The sequence below is a fragment of the Pistacia vera genome, unplaced genomic scaffold (genome assembly GCF_008641045.1).
Source record: "Pistacia vera cultivar Batoury unplaced genomic scaffold, PisVer_v2 Contig900, whole genome shotgun sequence".
In the NCBI taxonomy this organism is placed as follows: domain Eukaryota; kingdom Viridiplantae; phylum Streptophyta; class Magnoliopsida; order Sapindales; family Anacardiaceae; genus Pistacia; species Pistacia vera.
The window spans coordinates 42,934-62,493 of NW_022196780.1; the positions used below are offsets into that span (position 1 = coordinate 42,934).

Sequence of the window (19,560 nt, forward strand, 5' to 3'; positions counted from 1 at the left end):
CTAAAAACAAGAAAAACGATAATATTAAAGTTCAGCACAATGAAAATAATAGAAAAGATAAGAAATCTCCCCAATTGATGAATCTCCTGGTTCGAATTCAAATCTTTACCCTTCTCAATTTCCAAATTCCTCAAAACTGAAACTAAGAAAAATGTAAAAGTTGCTCTAACCCTATTCGAAGACCCCTTGCCAAAAAGGCTAAGTGTTTCTTTTATACCTTGCCCAAATTCCTCAGAAAAACACGCAAAAGTAAAACTGTGCGTTTTACAAAACTGGAAATTACGACTGTCATCGCGGCGAAGAAGAAATCTCGCCGTGGCGAAGAAAGAAGCAGATATGGTGCGTGACTGGCGCACTTTGCCACGGCAAAGCTTCTTGAAAAGTTCTAAAATTACATAATTGCTACTCTGCTTGCATCTTCGCTTGATTCTTCGATCCTCGGTGCTTTCCCTTGGGAACAAGCCTCATAGTGCTTTGTCCTGCTTCAGAACTCTCCCAACTTCTGAGATCCGCTAACTTCTGAGTCTAGAATTTCCAATTTTGTCCTTATTTGTTCAAAATGTCCATTTTAACCTGAAACATGAAATGTAAAGAATTAAGCAACAATTCAGGTCAATATGAACTAGAAAGTACCTGAAATCCGACAAAAAAGTCTAATGAAAATGGTATAATCCACGGATTATCAGTAGGCTGCTTCTCCTAAGTCCTTCATGGAGAAACACTTGGATAACCAAGTCTTTACCGACTACAAGTTCAGTATATCATTCCCGATCAGAGGTATGTTGTCGACATACAACACCAGGAATTACACTGCACTCCCACTTACCTTTTTGTAAACACAAGAGTCATGCTCGTTCTTGATAAAATCGAATTCTTTTACTGCTTCATCAAAACGAATGTTCCAGCTCCTTGAAGCTTGCTTGAGTCCATAAATGGATCTCTGCAACTTGCATACCTTATCAGCTTATCCATCAAGAGCGAAACCATCAGGTTGTGTCGTATACACATCCTTTTCAAGGTTTTAGTTCGGGAAAGCCATTTTGACATCCACTTACCAAATTTCACAGTTGTGATATGCAACAATCGCAAGCATAATCCAAATGGACTTAATCATGACAACTAGTGAAAAGGTTTCTTCATAGTTAATACCATGAATTTGTTTGAAACTTTGGCAACCAATCATGCCTTATAGGTGTGTACCTTGCCATCCATGTTAGTCTTCTTCTTGAAGACCCATTTACACCCTATGGGTTTTACCTTTTAAGGTGGATCCATTAGAAACCATAACTAGTTCTGGTACATGAAGTCCATCTCAGATTTCATGGCTTCAAACCATTTAATGGAATCTGGATCTGATATAGCGTCTTCGTAGGTTCTGGGCTCATTGTCTTGGTAGACTAGTACATCACCATGTTGGGTCACGAGAAAACCATATCTCTCGGGCTCATGACATACTCTCCAAGACCTACGCAGCTTCTATGCTACTTGAGGTGGTTCACTTTGATCCACATGAAGTAACCTCCTCATGATGTTTAACAACTTCTTGTGGCACATCTTTCTGTCCTTGGTCTAATGTATCTTGTGGTTTTAGAACTTCATTGAGTCCTACTTTTCTCCCACTAGTACTTCTTAGGAAAAATTCCTTTTAAGAAGACACCAGCATGAGCAACAAAAATTTTACGCTCTTCTGGGTGGTAGAAATAGTATCCTTTAGTCTCCCCAGCTTGTTCGAAGTTAATTTCTTGACATAAGCTTTGCAACTCCAAATATTTAGATAAGACAAGTTGGGCTTTTGCCCATTCCATTGCTGATATGGAGTCTTATCTACATACTTTGATGGCACACGGTTCAATACGTGAGTCACAGTCTTTAGGGCATAGCCCTAGAATGATGTGGGAAAATCACTAAAACTCATCATGGACCTAACCATTTCAAGTAAGGTCATATTCCTCCTTTCAGACACTCCATTGTGTTGGGGTGTATACAGAGGATGAGTTTTGATACTGTTCCACATTCCTTCAGGTATGTTTAACTCAACTTGCCATACTTGGCATAGTTGTTATTTTGAGAATATCCTTATTGTCTATTTAAGAACGTATTATTATGAAACAGTTCCATAAAGAATATTATTTGTACTCAAGGACAACAATCTATTAGTAAAGTAATATTCTCACTTGTCCTAAGTGGACACAGAAATATTATTTCTAGAAACTAAGGAAAAATCATAATAATCCACAAGTTCCAAGTAACAAGCCCGTAGGCAAAATCCGACGATAAGATCATACAGCTAATGCAGCAACACGTGCTCCATTCTGACTAATATGTCCACCCTCCCTCGGCGAGCAATCTACTCTGCCATAGTTCCTACACATCAGAACAAATGTGAGTACCATATCTTTTGTCAATGACCCAAGGTGTTGATAGGAGAAGTTAATCTCAATCATGAACATACTTGACGAAGATGTAGCATTCTTCTTCCTTTTTGCTAGGAAGGCCTTGCAATGTTTCCTCCAGTGGTTGGGATTCCCACAGTGAGGACAAACGCCCTTCCTATCTACAACAGTTCCTTCCAATGACTTCTGAGCCTTTTCCTCCTCACTTGAGTAGGCTTCAACCAACATCAATGTTTCTGACTTTTCATGCCTGACTCAGTAGCCTTCAAGATATCCAGAAGCTTGGAAAGGGTATTCTTCTTATCATCCTTAATGAATTCATAGACAAATTGAGAGTAAGAATCTGGCAAAGACTATAATATTAGGTCTATTGCTAAACCCTCATTAAGTTTGCATCCCAAAATCTCAAGCTTGTTAATTACTCCGTCAACGTGAGTATATAATCGCCAATTTTGGTACCCTCTCCCATCTTGCATCTGAACAGTGATCGAGACACCATATGCTTCTCATTTCTCTAGAGAAAATAAAGAATAGAAGCTAAGTCCATATTCTGGCATTGTTGTCACAGTAATGGTGTCATTAATGCTAGCACAATGTATCTTTTCATTTCTACCTTTGCATCATGTGTATGCTTCATATATACATACCTAGTCTGATGGATAGAGCTGTCAACAGGCTTTGGTGATAAAGCCTGCTCAATGGTGTATAATCTATCTCTTGACTAAAAGCCTGTTCAATGGTGTATAATCTATCTCTTGACTAAATTATATTGTTTATACTTCTATATCAGTCAACGAAATTCTCACCATTCCATTTGTCTCACAATTCAATAATTTGTTGCAGTGATGATATGATCATATTGCTCAATTTTTAAGTGAATCTACAAGTGCAGAATAAGTAGACGTTGTTACAATGTTTATTATTATTTAACAAGGCCTTTTAGTAAATAATTTCTCCCACTATTTTCCTCAAGCCAATAGCCCTCACTATTAACTTGGGAAAGCTAACATGATCAGGGATCCCATCTAGCCCATTTCAAACCTTTGCTTTGGCGAACAAGCCAAAATGGGTTGATTAAGTAGGCCAACAAACTTAATCCACATCAGTTGGTAGCTCGTACTACCAACCTCAAATGCGAAGTAAGCCAACAAACCAATCACACAATGGCCATTGTCCTCAAGTGTGATTTTCAGTATCAATAGAGTGGACACTGCATGTCGCCACGTACACGCAACAAGTGTACTTCTCTACTATGCCTATGATGAGCTTATCAACCTTCGCTTTGGCGAACAAGCAAAACTCATCATTTTAAGTCGACTCATTACCATTAAGGAAAACTCCAATGAAATTCAACCTCCCACCAGTAGAAGTGTACCTTTTGCTTTGGCGAACAAGGTTCCAATGAACAATGGTTTGGTTAAACTCATGGTGATGGAAGGCATTTCAATTTTGACTTAATATACTTTCGTTGAGGGGTTTTTATTTTATGTCTCACCAATTTTATCTTTCTTAGCATGTTATAATCATAACATACACCCTTAGCATGCATACTAAGCGTAAAATAAACGTGTTGGTGCATAGGCTTAACTAAAACCGATTTCCTCAAGTTAAGAGGAATCGGTAGGTCAACCTAGGTTTAAAAGGAAATGGATTCTTCAAGTAATTTCGCCTCCTTCCCTTCCATCGCTTCTTCTTCTCAAACATTACACAACTTTCAAAAATAAAATTACATTTTATATTATTGAAAAGAAACCTCGAGTTACATTCGAGGGGAGTGAGATGAGAGAAAGAAGTTACATTGGAGGTTAAGAGAAAGACAGGGCACGCAAGCCCTATTTTAAATTACATAACCCAAAACAATTAACTAGGTTCGTAGGCTTATGCACCAAGCACCATGCATATTCACAAACAAGAATCATGCATAAACAATCAAAATTTAATTTTGATTAGGTTGGTAAATTACAAGTTACCCCTTGAATTTTAGTAGTGTTACTTTAAGTCCAACAAGTTTTAAAATTTTATTTTAGTCCCTTGTTATCAGGCCTCACTCAATTGGGCCTCCAGAATGTTTCTAACATGCAGCAACAAATTTTTAGAAAATTATGGATTAAAAATATCACACAACAATGCGATCACGACCCAAAATTTAGTCCATTGCATCTTTACGTGGGCTGCCCAAAAAAAATCCAGATTTGGTGCACGTTTTAATGCACATCAGATCAAGCCCTTGGCTGAAAAACTAAGTGTCAACCGTGGCCAAGTTCTGGGAGCACTTGGCCACCATGGGGCAGCCCCAAAACAGCAGCCAATCAAGAGGATAGTAGCGTCTCATTCACATGCGCCACTGTTGCGTGCGGCAACATCCCTGGTGTAGATGCACAAGGCTGTTGCTGTGCCGTTTGCTGTGGCATAGCCCAAGGCCACATGCTCCAGCATGTGGCCAGCACTCCTCCCTGTGCGACAGCGTGCAATAGCCGCACACAATATGTAAAGTAGCAGCACGAGTTTGCGCGCTGCCGCGCTGCTTCTTGTTGCTACCATGCGTGGCAGCACACAGCAGCAACACGCCACCCTACAAGGCAACATCCCCCTCTAACCAGAATCAAGTTTTATTTGATTTCGATCCCCCAAAAATAGATGCAAAAAAAAAAAAAAAAAAAAAAGATTAGCAACACATTAACCGCAGTAGATTTTTAACACACAAAAATTGGTTTTTACACATCATGCAATAACATAATCGATACATATCGAAATCAAATCAACCAAACATCGAATAACAACGTAAAAAATATAAGGAAGGCTCTGATACCACAGTTAGTCGCTGATGGGGTTTATGCAGCGGAAAATAGAAATAAAATCCCTAGCAACAACATTGAACCCAAGAACCTTATATCCGATTTACGTTATTTACATATGAAATGATATTGAATATAAAATTTCCAGATTTCATACCAGCATTTGGAGGCTTCTTCAATCGATACGAATCGCTCCCACTTTAAGACAAGAGTGAACTCTCGGTATCTACACGAAGACAAGAAGGCGATCGACTTGCGGCCTCAAGTGCTAGCAAGACACACAAGCAAAAGGATGCATAATTTTTCTTTAAGAAAAATTCTCTTCTCCACCAAGTGAAAAACGTGAGACAGAGTGAGTTGAGTGGCTTGGATTTAATTAATGTGTTCTACAATTTTATTTTAATTTTAAGTTGCCTTTTATATGCAACAAAAATTAAAAACCTAATCTAGTTAGGAATAAATTTATTCCATGACTAGAATAGTAAATCCTCATTACCAAACAAGGTAATAATCCACATGGCATCTTATTCAAATTCAAATATGATTTTCATATTCATATATTATCTTTATTAATACCATCAAATATTAATATTAAATAATATATAATAATAATTAAACATATGAATATAGTTAAATACATAATCTCCTAATTTTAATTTCAATATGAAATTAAATATAGGCAATGACCTCAGCAAATTTAATTGTACTGTGAGATTACCAAAATGTCCTTTCATCCCAAAAGACGAAAATACCATTTCCATCATAAATGATGAAAATACCCTTTCTCACAAATTCATCCTTAATCTGTCTTCTATGTGTGTGACCCGAAGGCTCCTCATCATATCGACAGTGAGTAGTCTCGCGATTGACACCAATCAATCGTCTCACTAAACACAGACCAAGATTGGCCTCTAGCAAGGCATCATGGCCACCCGATAGATTTGGATTCAGCGAAATAGCTTGCCTATCAACGATATGGTTCCCATGCAAATTGATCATTTCATCATTTGTTATCTCATCGAGGTCGAGGCACATAAATAGTGCCAACCTCAGTTATCTTCGATATCTTTATATTCAATTACTGGACCAATGATTGGAATAATAAATTGGATTGAGCAACAACTCAATCCTACTGTGGCCATAGCTTTTCTGTCATTGCCATTCACTGAATTGCGTTGTGAGATAACTTCTCCCGCATCCTTTGTTGATCCACCATAGTCTTGATACACTTCTCAATGCAGCCGATCACTACTATATTGATAGCTCTGAATAGAACTATGTTGGGCTAGTGTCAAACTATACCAATCGGTGCACAAGGCGCTCTAGTGATCTCAAGTCTAAGGATCACATGCACCATTATTCGTTAAAGGATTTATTTCATAGACACTGGAGTTACCATCTATATGGAATCCTCTAGTGGGTCTGTCCAGTGAACTTGCCTACAGCAAGCACCCATGTGTCGCACCAGGTTGTCAGCAAACAACCTTGACAAGTGAGATCAGCCACTGTCTTTCGACAGGGTCGTTCAACACTATGATAGCCTTACCGTATTATCTGTGTCCTTGGTCAGAATAATACTGGGGCTATGGACATTTCTAGAATGGCCATCATATGTGATCATAGTGTTCTCACTATCTAGATTTGAAACACTTGATATCCTCGTCACGGTTCTACCATCCTAAGGACATATATCAATACACACAATTATGATTTACATGATATAGAAGAAAATTGCCCTTTATTGATTAGTAAACATTATTCAAAGATTCAGTTCTATAATGATTGATTGCTCTAGGGCACTTACTCTAACAATCTGGTCAATGACTTCTCTGAATTTGCCTCGTGTAATATGTAGATCATCCAAATTGCTTTTACCTTTTTTGAAAATCTCCCTCAATTTCGACATTCCCTGAAAAATGTCTAAACCAATTGCAGAAACAATATACAATCAAATTTTATAAATATATGGAAACGGTAACATGAATGTGTAAATATAATTATGAGATGAACTCTCGACATATCAAAAATTTTTTTTAATGGTTTTTATATTCCTGCAAATATGTATCATTGTTTTGTTTGAGATTTTGTAATTTATCATACAAAAGATGTGGAATATTTATATCTTCTAGTTGCCTTGGTGGAGAATTATTTTTGTTCAGGTCGTTGCTGGTATTCGTTGTAGATTCTTTTGGTTATGATATTTTGTCAGCCATTTTCAAATTAAGTTTTGAAGAAGAAATGAACAATTAAAGTGTATAGTATCTGAAGAAAGTTAAATGGGTGATTGATGTTAGAGCAATATTTATAGGAGAATAGGATACGAAAAGTTGGAATATGAACAGACAACTGGTAATAAATAAACATGTCGATCAAAAAAGTGTTAATAATTATTTGGATAAGGTAATACGAAACGTTAGTAGACTATCGGTACAATATTAAAGAAAACCATAATAAATATTTTATTAAGTGGGCAACATATTAGTTAGGTAGTTAATAATGGTTCGACAAGATGCTGAGTTATTATGATAAACAAACAATGTGATTTATTAATAATAAAATCTTATTGATACATTTTTAAAGAATGGACAATAAATATTTTGTCAAGTATCAAAGTCAGAGATGATATGATGATGTCACAATATATTTATTAATTTTTTTAATTGTGGTTCGGTAATATGGTTATGAAACATGCATATAGTTCGACTTTGATCTTGTTTGATAAAAAATGGTACAAAAGTTTTCTTAACTGTGTAATAGAAATGGTTATTTCTAGTTTTTTTTTTTTTAATTAAGATTATAATATATTGAGATTGATGTTTGTTGTATATGTTCAATTTTTTAACATAATGTTTGAACAATTTATGGGGTACTGTATCACACAATATAAAAGTTGCTTTGGGAAAATTAACAGACATCTAACAATAGATAGACACGTTGATTGAAAAAGTCTTGATAACTTGTAGAAAAACCGTTTGTGGTGTTGGAGTTGTCGACTACTTCAGCATTAATGGGTAACGCAGTGCCCCTGAGCCCGTAGGCGGTTTTGGGCTTTTCCATGTATAACCGTTGTAGGATTTCTTTTAAGTTACTAATTCCTTATTGGGTTGGGCTTAGGAATAGGAATCCTTGTAAAACTAGGTTTAGTCTCTTAAACCTAGTATATAAACATACTTTTCTCTTGTTATGGGTGTGATAGCAAATCATAGGGCAATTCATTCATTGTAAATGAGGGAGGTGAGGCATATTGTAATAATATTGACTCAGCTGGACATAGCCCACATTGGGTGAACCAGGGTAAATCACGCGTGTTATTTTCTTTGTTTACTGTTTGATTTGTTTTACTGTTATATTTTGTTCCTGTTGTTGCCTCTATTTCGTTCATGTGGCACATTAGAGGAGAGCATAATAAATAGTTAACAATGGTTCAGCAGGCGGGTTTCCAAAATATGTTGTGGTTTGGCACAGAATTCAATCTAATTAATAATGGAATGGAAATTTATTTTTATATGTTATAGGAACAATATTTAGATTGCTGTTTGTCGAACATGTTTAATTATTTGAAATTGTCATAATCATTGGTGTTTAATATTTTTATTAAATATTGTTTACGTTTTACTGATCATTGTAATTTTGTGATGAATTTTTCTTTACAAGTTATTAAATATTTTGATCAATTGTTGATAATTGAGTGAGTTTTAACTTCTATTTTCATATTAAACTAAAAAGCATTTAAATTTGTAAATGTGCAAGAAATTACATAAGAAAGTTACTAAAAATTAAATTTCATATAAACTATTTGGTAATCCACATTACATCTATGACATGTGATATTTTCTGGTGACGTTGATCTGTCCCAGTGTATAGATTTTGATTCTCCGTGTTTCAAGTGCCAAATATTCGTCTTTTAATAAAAATTGTTGCAGTTGGAGTCAGGGACTTGAATTCTTCCTAGCAATATTTTAGTTTGTAGAAATGATTAGGTAGTTTTACTAACGACGATGTGATATATTGCTTGCATGTTATATTTTTGGCAAACTGCAATCAGTAGTTTTAATCCCATATATGTATCATTTTCGATGAAGAACAAATGTGTTCTTAGCAGTAACAAAGCTTGTTTATTTTCTGCTTCTGCAAGTGTCTTCAGAATTGAAAGTCCCGCTGTTGTTATTTTTTGTAGTTTGTGTTGTTGTTTCGAAATGTCCATTCTTTGTAATATTTGTTTTATGTTTGCTTGTTTGTTAAGAGATTTGCACCTGTAAATTGTACGGTAAGTAATGGTTTTAAAGCACAAGATTCATAATAGTTAAAAAAAAAAAAAAAAAATCCATAGTTAGGAATCATAATACCATTACCTTATGATTAAGCAATTAAGAATAAATAAGTGTATAAAATATGACTCACTTAAATATGGATCCTAAAATGCATTTTGTTTTTTTGTGTATTAGAAAACTATTAACAACTAAAGATGCACATGGTTCACAGAGTCATTTGTATGGTTAACCATTATTGTTATAGGATTGCTACGGAACAAAGTACTATCTTATTGTTATTAGTCATATATTTAACCATTTTGTATAAAATTATTTTTTGTATGACTAAGAAAATGCCGAAATCAATAGATTAATGAAATACAATGGTTTTAGCAAAACTTACGTTAACCGTATTGCTTGTAAAGTGGTGTAAACTTTGTTGATTGCTTTTAAATGATTCATTGTAGAATTTCTGATGGTAATTGTAGCAGACCTGTGTGTTGTTTTTTTGTTAATTTGGAAGGAATCATAATGTCTTGGTGCTGTTTTTTGGGTGCAAGTATCTGGAAATTATGTTGTCGATATGGTATCTATGGTTTATATAGTTCGCGTGTGGGTAGCAAACATTTTTTTTCTTTGGTATTTCAACTGGTTAGATAATGTTCTATTTATTATTACCAGGATTCAGCATTGTTATCTGAATCTTGTTTTGAGAATACCAAAGGTTCTTTGGGAAAACAAATAAATGTCTAGGAATAAGTAAACACGTTGATCGAAGAAACGTTAATAAGTTGTAACGACTCGATTCTTGTAAAAACATGCACAGTGAAAATACACGTAACCATAATATAAAAAGTTGGGCCCAAAATTTTTCTTTCATTAAACATATGCATTCTTTATACAAATATATACAAGGTTTGTGACATATGCAAAACTATCAAAAGAGGGTGGACAGTGTAGCCATTTCTCTTCGTGTGCCGATGTCCATCTGACTGTGTCCTCATCTAGAACCTGCAAAAACATAGGGAACAACTGGATGAGCACAAACAAGGCTCAGTAAGTAGACCCCTGAACTCAAATATCTCTGTAACTCTTTCTTTAATCACTAGCTAATTACTCTTTCTCATAGCTCTTCTATACTAGCTTTCTTTCTAGTAAGTCACGGCCCCATCTGACCAGAGGCACGGCTGGGACTCGCTCCCACTTCCGATGACTTCTACTCATTCTAGCCGATCGGACTTGGTTATGCATGGATTCGGAACCTTTGGCCATGTGAGTGCATAGAATCTCTCGGGTAAACTCGGGTATAGCCCTCATCCGCATGTACACTACGGGCTACACCACTTCTCTTTCTGATACTCTGGCCGCTTTATTGCTGCGGCGTACATGCGGGAACACTCTACCGGTACTCACAGGTTCCCCATCGCACAACCTACTCTATTCTCTTATTAAGCACTACTCTAGCTTTACTCTATAGTGCTCATTCTCTCTTTCTTTCTACTCTTAGAGTAGTCTAAACTCAAAAGTCTCTACTCTTTCTCTACTCTCTTTTCTAATGCATAAGTAAAGCATAATTAATGCACATCAATGACTCATACTCATTAATGAATTTATGAAAAGTAACTATGACATGTAGCAACAATTAAGGCTTTCTACCCTTACTTATGATTCTCTTGGGCATTTCATCATACAACTCATGTGCATAAATAACTCTACTCTAACTCTAACTTTTCTGTTTTCTTTAATCAATCAAATGGGAGAAAACTCCCTCATAAACCCTAAATTCCCTATCAAAAGAGAAACACTTCCATAATCTTGCTCAAAACCTCCTCCAACTCCAATCAAACTCAACCCAACATCAAGCAAATACCACACTTCTCATAACTCATAACTCAAACATAATTACTACTCTCATTCAACAATTAAAAGAAAGCACATATGTATTTCAATCCACTCAAAGGAGTTCTTAGATCTCAACTTAGGTTGAGTTTACTTACCTTATGAGAAATTGGCTTCTTTAGCACTTCTCCTTTCCTTTGGAAGCTTGCTTTTCCTCTACAACTTAACCAACAATCACAACATGAGATTCTAATCAAAACATAAGAAAACTCTCATCTAAAGTACAAATCCTTACCTTAGGAAGCTTTAGGTTAAAACCCTACTAAAAGTTTCTCAAAAAGGCTCTTGGAAATCCTTGAAAGATTGAAGGAAATTTGAGAGAGTTTAGAAGAATGAAGGAGGCGGTGGAAATGGGAAATGAAGAACTTTCAAAGGCTAAACCCTTTTTAATAACTCTTAATACTTATTCTTCCCATTTTGCCCTTGCTCTTTTATGGAAATTCCATCCATATCCTTTGATTCCTTACTAACACACCCCCATACTAACATATTCTCCTTGAAATTTCCTTACAATTTACTCCCCACTATTCCTGCTAATTAGGGGTAGAATGGTCAAATTGCCCTTAATGAAGAAAATATCTAAAACTTAGTAAACATTTTGGTCGGACTGTCGCCGCGGCGAGGAAACTTCTGTCGCCGCGGCGAAACTGTCCAGAAAGTTTCCCGTGGCTTCAACACCTCTTCGCCGCGGCGAAGATTCTTCTTCGCCCCGGCGAAGCTTGGCATACAACACTTCTTCTATTTTTAACCAATTTCAAAGCAATTATTCAACACAACACTCATACTACTGTCAACCAAACAATATTACCACGATACCATCTCAAATAAGAGCAAACGAAAGAACAGTAACTACGTACCTCAAGTGGGGCGTTACATAAGTTCTTGCATAGGAGGATATGAAACAGTAGCAAAAGTAATAATTATTTTTTGTAAGTATTCAAGTCAGAAATGTCACGATGATATTATAATATATCGGTTGGATAGTCAATGATGGTTCGGTAGTCGTGCTTCAAATAGATGTTATCGTTCGATGTGGGATTTAATTTGGTTGGTAATAGAATCGAAATTCTTTTTCGATGTGTGATAGGAATGTTTATTTATAGATTTTGTTAATTTACATTATAATATATTTAGATCGATGTTTGTCAAGCAAGTGTAGACAAATGATTTGGCATAATCCGTTTCAATTGTTGGGAGTCGACATACGGTTTTCTATATGACTAACAAAACAATGAAATCAACAGATTAACGAAACATGATGATATTAGTAAAACTTACGTTAACCATATTGCTTGAAGAATGGTGTTGTTATTCTGAATTGCTTTTGCAATGATTCGTTGCAATATTTGTGATGGTAATTGTAACAGGTTTGTGGGTTGTGTTTTTGTTCTTTTGTAAGGAATCATGTTGTTCTGGTGGCCTTTTTTTGGTGTAAGTATATTGAAATCATAAAGTTGTTATGGTCTTAGTGGTTTATATAATTTTTGTGTAGATATTGGATAACGAACAGTTTTCTGTGTGTTTGGATTTGGTAGATATTATCATGTTAATTATTAATGATAATTAGCGTTGTTATTTTTTAATCTCATTTTTAGAATTTTTCTAAATTAATGATAGTATTTTTATTTTGTTGAACATTAATTATTTGATTTTGTTATATATATCAGATATCGTTGCTTCATTGTTTATTCTACCAAGAAAAATTGATTATTCTAATCAACGAATATAAACTTTTTTGTTCATAATCATTTAATGTTAAATGCAAACAATTTGCATTTATCTATATCTATGCGTAGGTATATTAAATATTTGATACATTCGATTAATACGAATCTTTTTAAATTCATATAAATTAATGTATTGGATGATAATTTGTGCATTATACATGAATTATGTGCGTATCTTATGTAGGTGCCTGATGCTCTGAAAGTTCTATGGGATAATGGGGCAACTAGTCAAATGAAAGAGGCTGTAAGAAGATGGGAGGATTTGGACACTGACTTATTGGTGAAAATCTTCCTATGTTTTGATGTTTTCCAGTTTACTTCAGGCATTGCTCACGTTTGTAATTCACGGCGTTCAGCTTGCTGTGATCCTCTGCTTTGGAAAACTATTGACTTGTCAATGTTGAGATCAAATTTTTATCAAAATCCCATTAGAGCCATATGTTTACGTTGATGAGTGTTCTGATAAGGCATTGACTCATTTGTTGAAAATTTCGTTGAGTCTCAGCCGAGAACAGATAAGAACCTTGATTTTTCACTTCAATTTGTATGCAAGGGATGAACAATTTACTTATATTGCTGAAAGGTAATTTTTTCATGTTTCTGTTTAAAACCTTGCTGAAAGGTAATTTTATTTTTTTATTCTCGCTGTTTATTGACTGAGTCTTCGGCATTGCCTTTGGTACTGGTGATCATCACATTTAATTTTCTTTTTGGTATAGTGAATTGGGAAGTCATACACCATATATTGTTGTTTGCCGGTGCCCCCATCTAAGGCGTCTTGTTATGCCAGCTTGGAACATAATAAAGTAGGATGTAATTTTCAAGGCCATTCGTACATGGAGATCTCTTGAATCCTTGACAATGACTAGTATAGTAAATCCGCCTTATGCTATAGAGGAAATAGCCCGAAATTGCAAGAACTTCAGTGAACTCAAGGTCATGGGTCCTTTTGATGTTCTCTTTGTATCTACGATAGTCAAATTTCTTCCAAATTTGAAGGTTTTGAGCTTGAGATGCTCAGTGATAGTTAAGGATGCCCTATTGCTTATATTGGATGACTTACCAAATCTGGAAGTCCTCAGCATATCATCTAGTGTTCTTATCGAAGGTCCACGTCTTCCTCCACTGATGCCCCAAAAAAATTATTAAGAAGCTAGATAAAATTATCTTAGAGAAGGCTGTTCGATTACGTGAGTTCTTAACATGTACTAAGCACTCGTGCATCATGTGCCAGCGTACTCAAAGTGATGAAGGCTTTATGAGATGGTACAAGTATGAGGAAGGTCTATGGAAAATGGATGAGGCGAGGTCTCTTGCTCTTTGATTAGGACACTGTAAAGACAGTAATTTTAACATTTTGTTTTACTAGTATGTAATATATAGATAATATGTTGTTGAATAAGCATCTATAGAATTGCTCCGCTGTATTTTAGGTTGTCATCCTCCTAATGCTTTTGTTTTAGGTTGTCAACATTGTAATACTTGCATGATGATCTTCTCCCATGGGAAAAGTATTATCTGTCTGCATAATTATGTACATATATTAAAATTTCACTTTCTGATGTTTCAAATGGATCTTTTGTTATTCATTAATGTTATTTCAAAATGAAGTGGTTTCAAACTAATACACAATTGAGTATTTTATATATTTCAATTCATGTTATTTATTTTGTAATTGTTATTGTGAAATTCACTTCTATTGTTAGGTTTAGTATTTGATAGTGAGATTTTGAAGGAATCTTTGAGTTTCACATCTTTTATACTTTGATGATAATTTATAGTGACATTGTTCGGCTGAAGTGGTAATATTAAAGTTTTACTGTGCGCTGTTGTTTTGGCTTTGTAAAATTCGTAAATGATGAAAAACGTTGTCATTTAAAATGTTGTTGATACTTAAAGGAAACATGTAGATTTAATATTCAGTATTTTACTTGAAGTAAATTTGGGGATTTAGGGTTTTCTCTGTCAGTTTCAGCGTTAAAGGCATTTGTCCCAGTTCGTTTGTCGCGTTTTCCACGTGTGTCTTTTCTCGTTGACTGTAGTAGAGTTAAGCAAAGTAAATTTTCTTCAGTTACAGTGACAACGTCATTTTTTATTTTACATTGGTCTAATTAATTTGTCATTGATTTTAACTTTGATTAAAGTGCATGTTATTGTTACGGAATTCTGAGATTTGTTATTATTGTCATAAGAAGTTCTTGTTAGATGGTTGTGCTGATAATTTGTTATGCGCAGGTTGTTTATTGGTTTCTCTGGTAGTTGTGTTGCAGATTACTTTCTAGATAAGTTTACTACTGAAATTGGTGTCTTTCTTACTACGATTTTGTTTGTTTAGGTCAGGTTGTTTATTTGTTGTCCTGGTAGTCGCATTATACACTATTTTCTCGGTAAATCTATTGCTGGAATTGGTGTTTTTCTCATTACATTTTTTTTATTATCTTGTTGTATTTTGTGTATATAATAATACTATAGTTGATTTATGAATTGATGTTATGAAATTCCAGTGGTACAAATGCTTCAGAAGTTACCATCATTGTTATCATGTAATTATCTATTTATTTTTTGGAATAGTTGTCAAGGTTTTGGTATTCTCTGTAGCACATCTGAGATATTGTTGTTTTAATTTGTGTCTCTATCACATATTAGGAAGAATAAATGTCTTCCAAGTAATAACAAAGATTTACAATTTCTATTAAGTTGAATGATTGTCTGTTTTCTCTATTCTTATTTATTTGGTGATATTATTTTTTCATTGTAGTAATGGCTCCAAAAACTTGATGAAATTTATTCAAAGACTTGATTTTGAAGTTTTGTATGTTCTGTATAAAGTAGGATCAAGCAGTGATTCCAAGTCAGAATTGTTAACGCCTTTACAGACTTCTATTTTACGTGCTTCAGCCTCCAATTCTATGAGACCTGATTCTGGTTCCTACCATGTTAAATTGATTGAAGAAGAAGATAATCAATCAGAAGAAATTCCATTACGTAGATTGGTGAAATGGAAAAAAAGCTGTCAGCAAGAGGGTTCAAATATGAATTCTAAATGAAATTGGAAATTTTTTTCCAAAGAAGTGCTAGACAGCAAAACATTTGGCCTAGGGAAAGAGGTAACGTTTTTTCAGTTTATCATGTGAATATATACTTTATTTGGGATGACGATGTTAACATGGTTCCATTATTTTTGAAATAGGTTTATAAAGGTTTCTTAGAAATCAGAGAATGTTGGCTTGTTTCAGAAGATGTGATCTCAGATTTGAAAAAAGAAAATGAACATGTGATTTTCGAGGTTTGCAAATTGGAAGAACTGTTGAAAATATCAAAGGAGGTGTTTGAAAAGGTCAAAACCAAATTGAAACACTATCAAGAATCGTTTAGAAATGTTGAACAATCTTTTGCAAATGAGCGGTAGCAAAAGGAAGTTTTTAAAAAAGAAAAGTTATGAATTGTCTAAAGAAAATGATGACATCAAATATTTAATTGCACAAGCTGAGAAAGATAAAGAAGAGGCTTATGATTTGGTGTTAGAAATGTTTTTGGCCACCAGAAAAGCTTGTGTCAAAGAATTCAAGAACAAATTTCCAAATGAAGATTCTAGTTTTTTAGAGATAATTGTGTTGAAAAATGAGAAGATGCCGACTAATAGAGATTATATTGACTGCAATGATGTTGTAACTTTCTTTGGTCCACTTAAGGCCGCTTCTGTAAATTTTTAAACCGTTTGTAAAATATTTTGACAGTGTTTGCCATGCAAGTTTTTATAGTTGTGTTATTATTGTAGATGTGGAAGCATTCAGTTGATGCTAATTTTTGTGTATACAAAAAAAAGTCTCCAGCCCATGTAATGTTGCTTTTGTAAATATTTTAAGTGTTCAATAGTACTATTGATGTTAAATATCTTGACGATGTCTGTCGTGCAAGAGATTGTGGTTGAGTTGCATATGTAAAAAATATGCATTTAAAATACATAATACATATAATGTAGCATTCATTGTACCTAACAATAATAATATAGAACCTTTAACTATCTTCGTATCAAGGAATTTATGTTTATGTATATATTTGAACATTTAATGTGACCTTTTCATATTCATATAAATATCTTCAATTTTTCACATTAATCTCTCATAAACAATGTCTTATATTATATACAACGTCTCAATCCTTTTTGTTACAAAGAATGCTTTTTATTATATATATAACATTTCAATCCCTTTAATTAAACACTTCTTTGAAAACAATGTTTGTCAATGTTTCTGTCGGTTCATCTTGTTGTAGGGGTAGCAGAATCTTGATACCTTGTCTTGAGGTTACTCTTGATAGTGCGACGTGTAATTGATCATGTGTAATGACCTAATGTTTCATATATAATCCTACTATTTGAGTGATTGGCCCTGGCTTTTGTTTATTGTCATACATAAGCTAACTGTCATAAGTAATTGTCTTCTCTTCAACTTGAAAGGCCACTTCATATTTGCATTCAACATTATTATTCTGGGAATTGTAACAATATCCCCAATATTTGACCCAGTAATAATCACCGCTTGTATGGACCACTTTCCTAAATGGGTTATAATCAGTCTGGTTCCATTGCAAAGACTATCAGATTGATTCACATTACGCAGCAACATAATTGGAATGCCAATCTTTAGATGCAATTCATGTTTGGGCATGCTAGAACACATCAAAGAATTAAGAAATTCGATCGGATAGAGAATGTCATCATCGTTTGAGATACCTACTGCTTTGCAAGTGCTGTCTAAGCTGAAATACGTCTTTCTATTTGTTGGTAGAGTCTAGGTGATATAGTCGTTCATTCTATGTACTATCTCATTTTTAGGTGTCAATATTGCTCTCTCTCTCTCATATAGTTAATATTATTTATTTGAGCAGATAAATCTGGAAAAACAACATTCATAATTGTTTCTTCGTCACTGGTATGTTGATTGATTTTCAAGTCTTCAAGTATTTGAATGTAACTCTCATCTTCTGCAACATCCTTTCCTTCTCCAACATCAAGTAACCATTTGTCAAAGCTCTTCAAGTTATTCAATTCTTTTGGGTTTACCAAGTTTGTCTTCAATCTCATGTTCTCTGTAAGTCTCAACACCGTTACATGTTTCCAAAGGGTAAATGATGATAAACAGACATGTATTATGTCATGTTTTTTCCCTTTTTGTATAACTGGTAGAATTTGTCTGAAATCACCCCTAGAGCAACAGTGAGGCCTCCAAATATTCTATCTACATTTGATTTATCTTTTTCAAACAAAATATCTTTCAGAGTTCTGTCAAAAACTTTAAAGAAACACATATTTGCAATGGGTGCTTCATCCCAAATGATCAAAGTTGTTTGCTCTAGTAGTTTTTCCAATTGTGTCCCCTTTTTTATATCACATGTACTTTCCTCAGTGGTATCTAAAAGGATTCGAAAACATGAATGTGCTGTTCTTCCACTGGATAGCAGGAATGTAATAATTCCTAATGTAGCTACAGCTAGTACAATTTTACTCTCGGATCTTAATTTGACCATGATTGTTGACCATAGGAAGGTTTTATCTATTCCACCATGTCCATAAACAAAAAAATGGTATTCCACTTTGATTGTTGACGGAATCAAGGATTGAATCATATATGTGTCTCTAGCCATTGATGAGACCCTTGTATAAATCACTATGCAGTGTTTTCATGTTGTCGATATCATAATCTAATTCCTCGGCAATTAATCTATTTTGTGAATTCTCAAAAATGGAATAGTTTGGAATTGGCATTCCAAGGAAATCAGCCAAGGATTTTCCTGCTTTTTTCATTAGCTCTTTAATTTCGAACAATGCATGATTCTGAATCTATTCCTCATTGCATCTCAATTATGTTTAAGAATGTAGGGAATGTCTTCAGATAGGCGTTTTGCATTTGCTCTCCACAAGTCTCTTGGACTCACCATTTCTTTATATACAAGAATAGTTACAAAAAGTTGTCTTAATTGTCTTCCGGTAGCCCATGTTGATGCTTCATCCAAGCAATCATTCCACTCTTTATCATCATCCAACAATCCTAATGCATAACATGCATCTTTGAATGTACTGAATATTTTGTTGGAGTAGGTGCCCTAGAGACAATCAATTATTCTAGAATTGATTCTTTGTAATAATATTTGTTAATCAATAAAAGGCATTATCCACTATATCACGTAAATCATATTATATGTATTGATATATGTCCTTAGGATGGTAGAAACGTGACGAGGGTATCAAGTATTTCAAATCTTGATAGTGAGAACCCTATGATCATATATGGTGGCCATTCTAGAAATGTCCGTAGCCTCAGTATTATTCTGACCAAGGACATAGATAATACGGTAAGGCTACCATAGCATTGAATGACCCTGTTAAAAAGCAGTGACTGATCTCACTTGTCAAATTTGTTTGCCAACAACCTGGTGCAACCCATGGGTGCTTGCTGGAGGCCAGTTCACTGGATAGACCCACCAGAGGATTCCA

The 19,560-nt window shown here is 34.5% G+C and overlaps 1 pseudogene; it reads left to right on the forward strand.

The window, feature by feature from the left end:
• LOC116119707 overlaps positions 1-14,388 on the forward strand; it is a 40,117-nt pseudogene extending 25,729 nt beyond the window's left edge.
• The last annotated feature ends 5,172 nt before the right edge of the window (positions 14,389-19,560 follow it).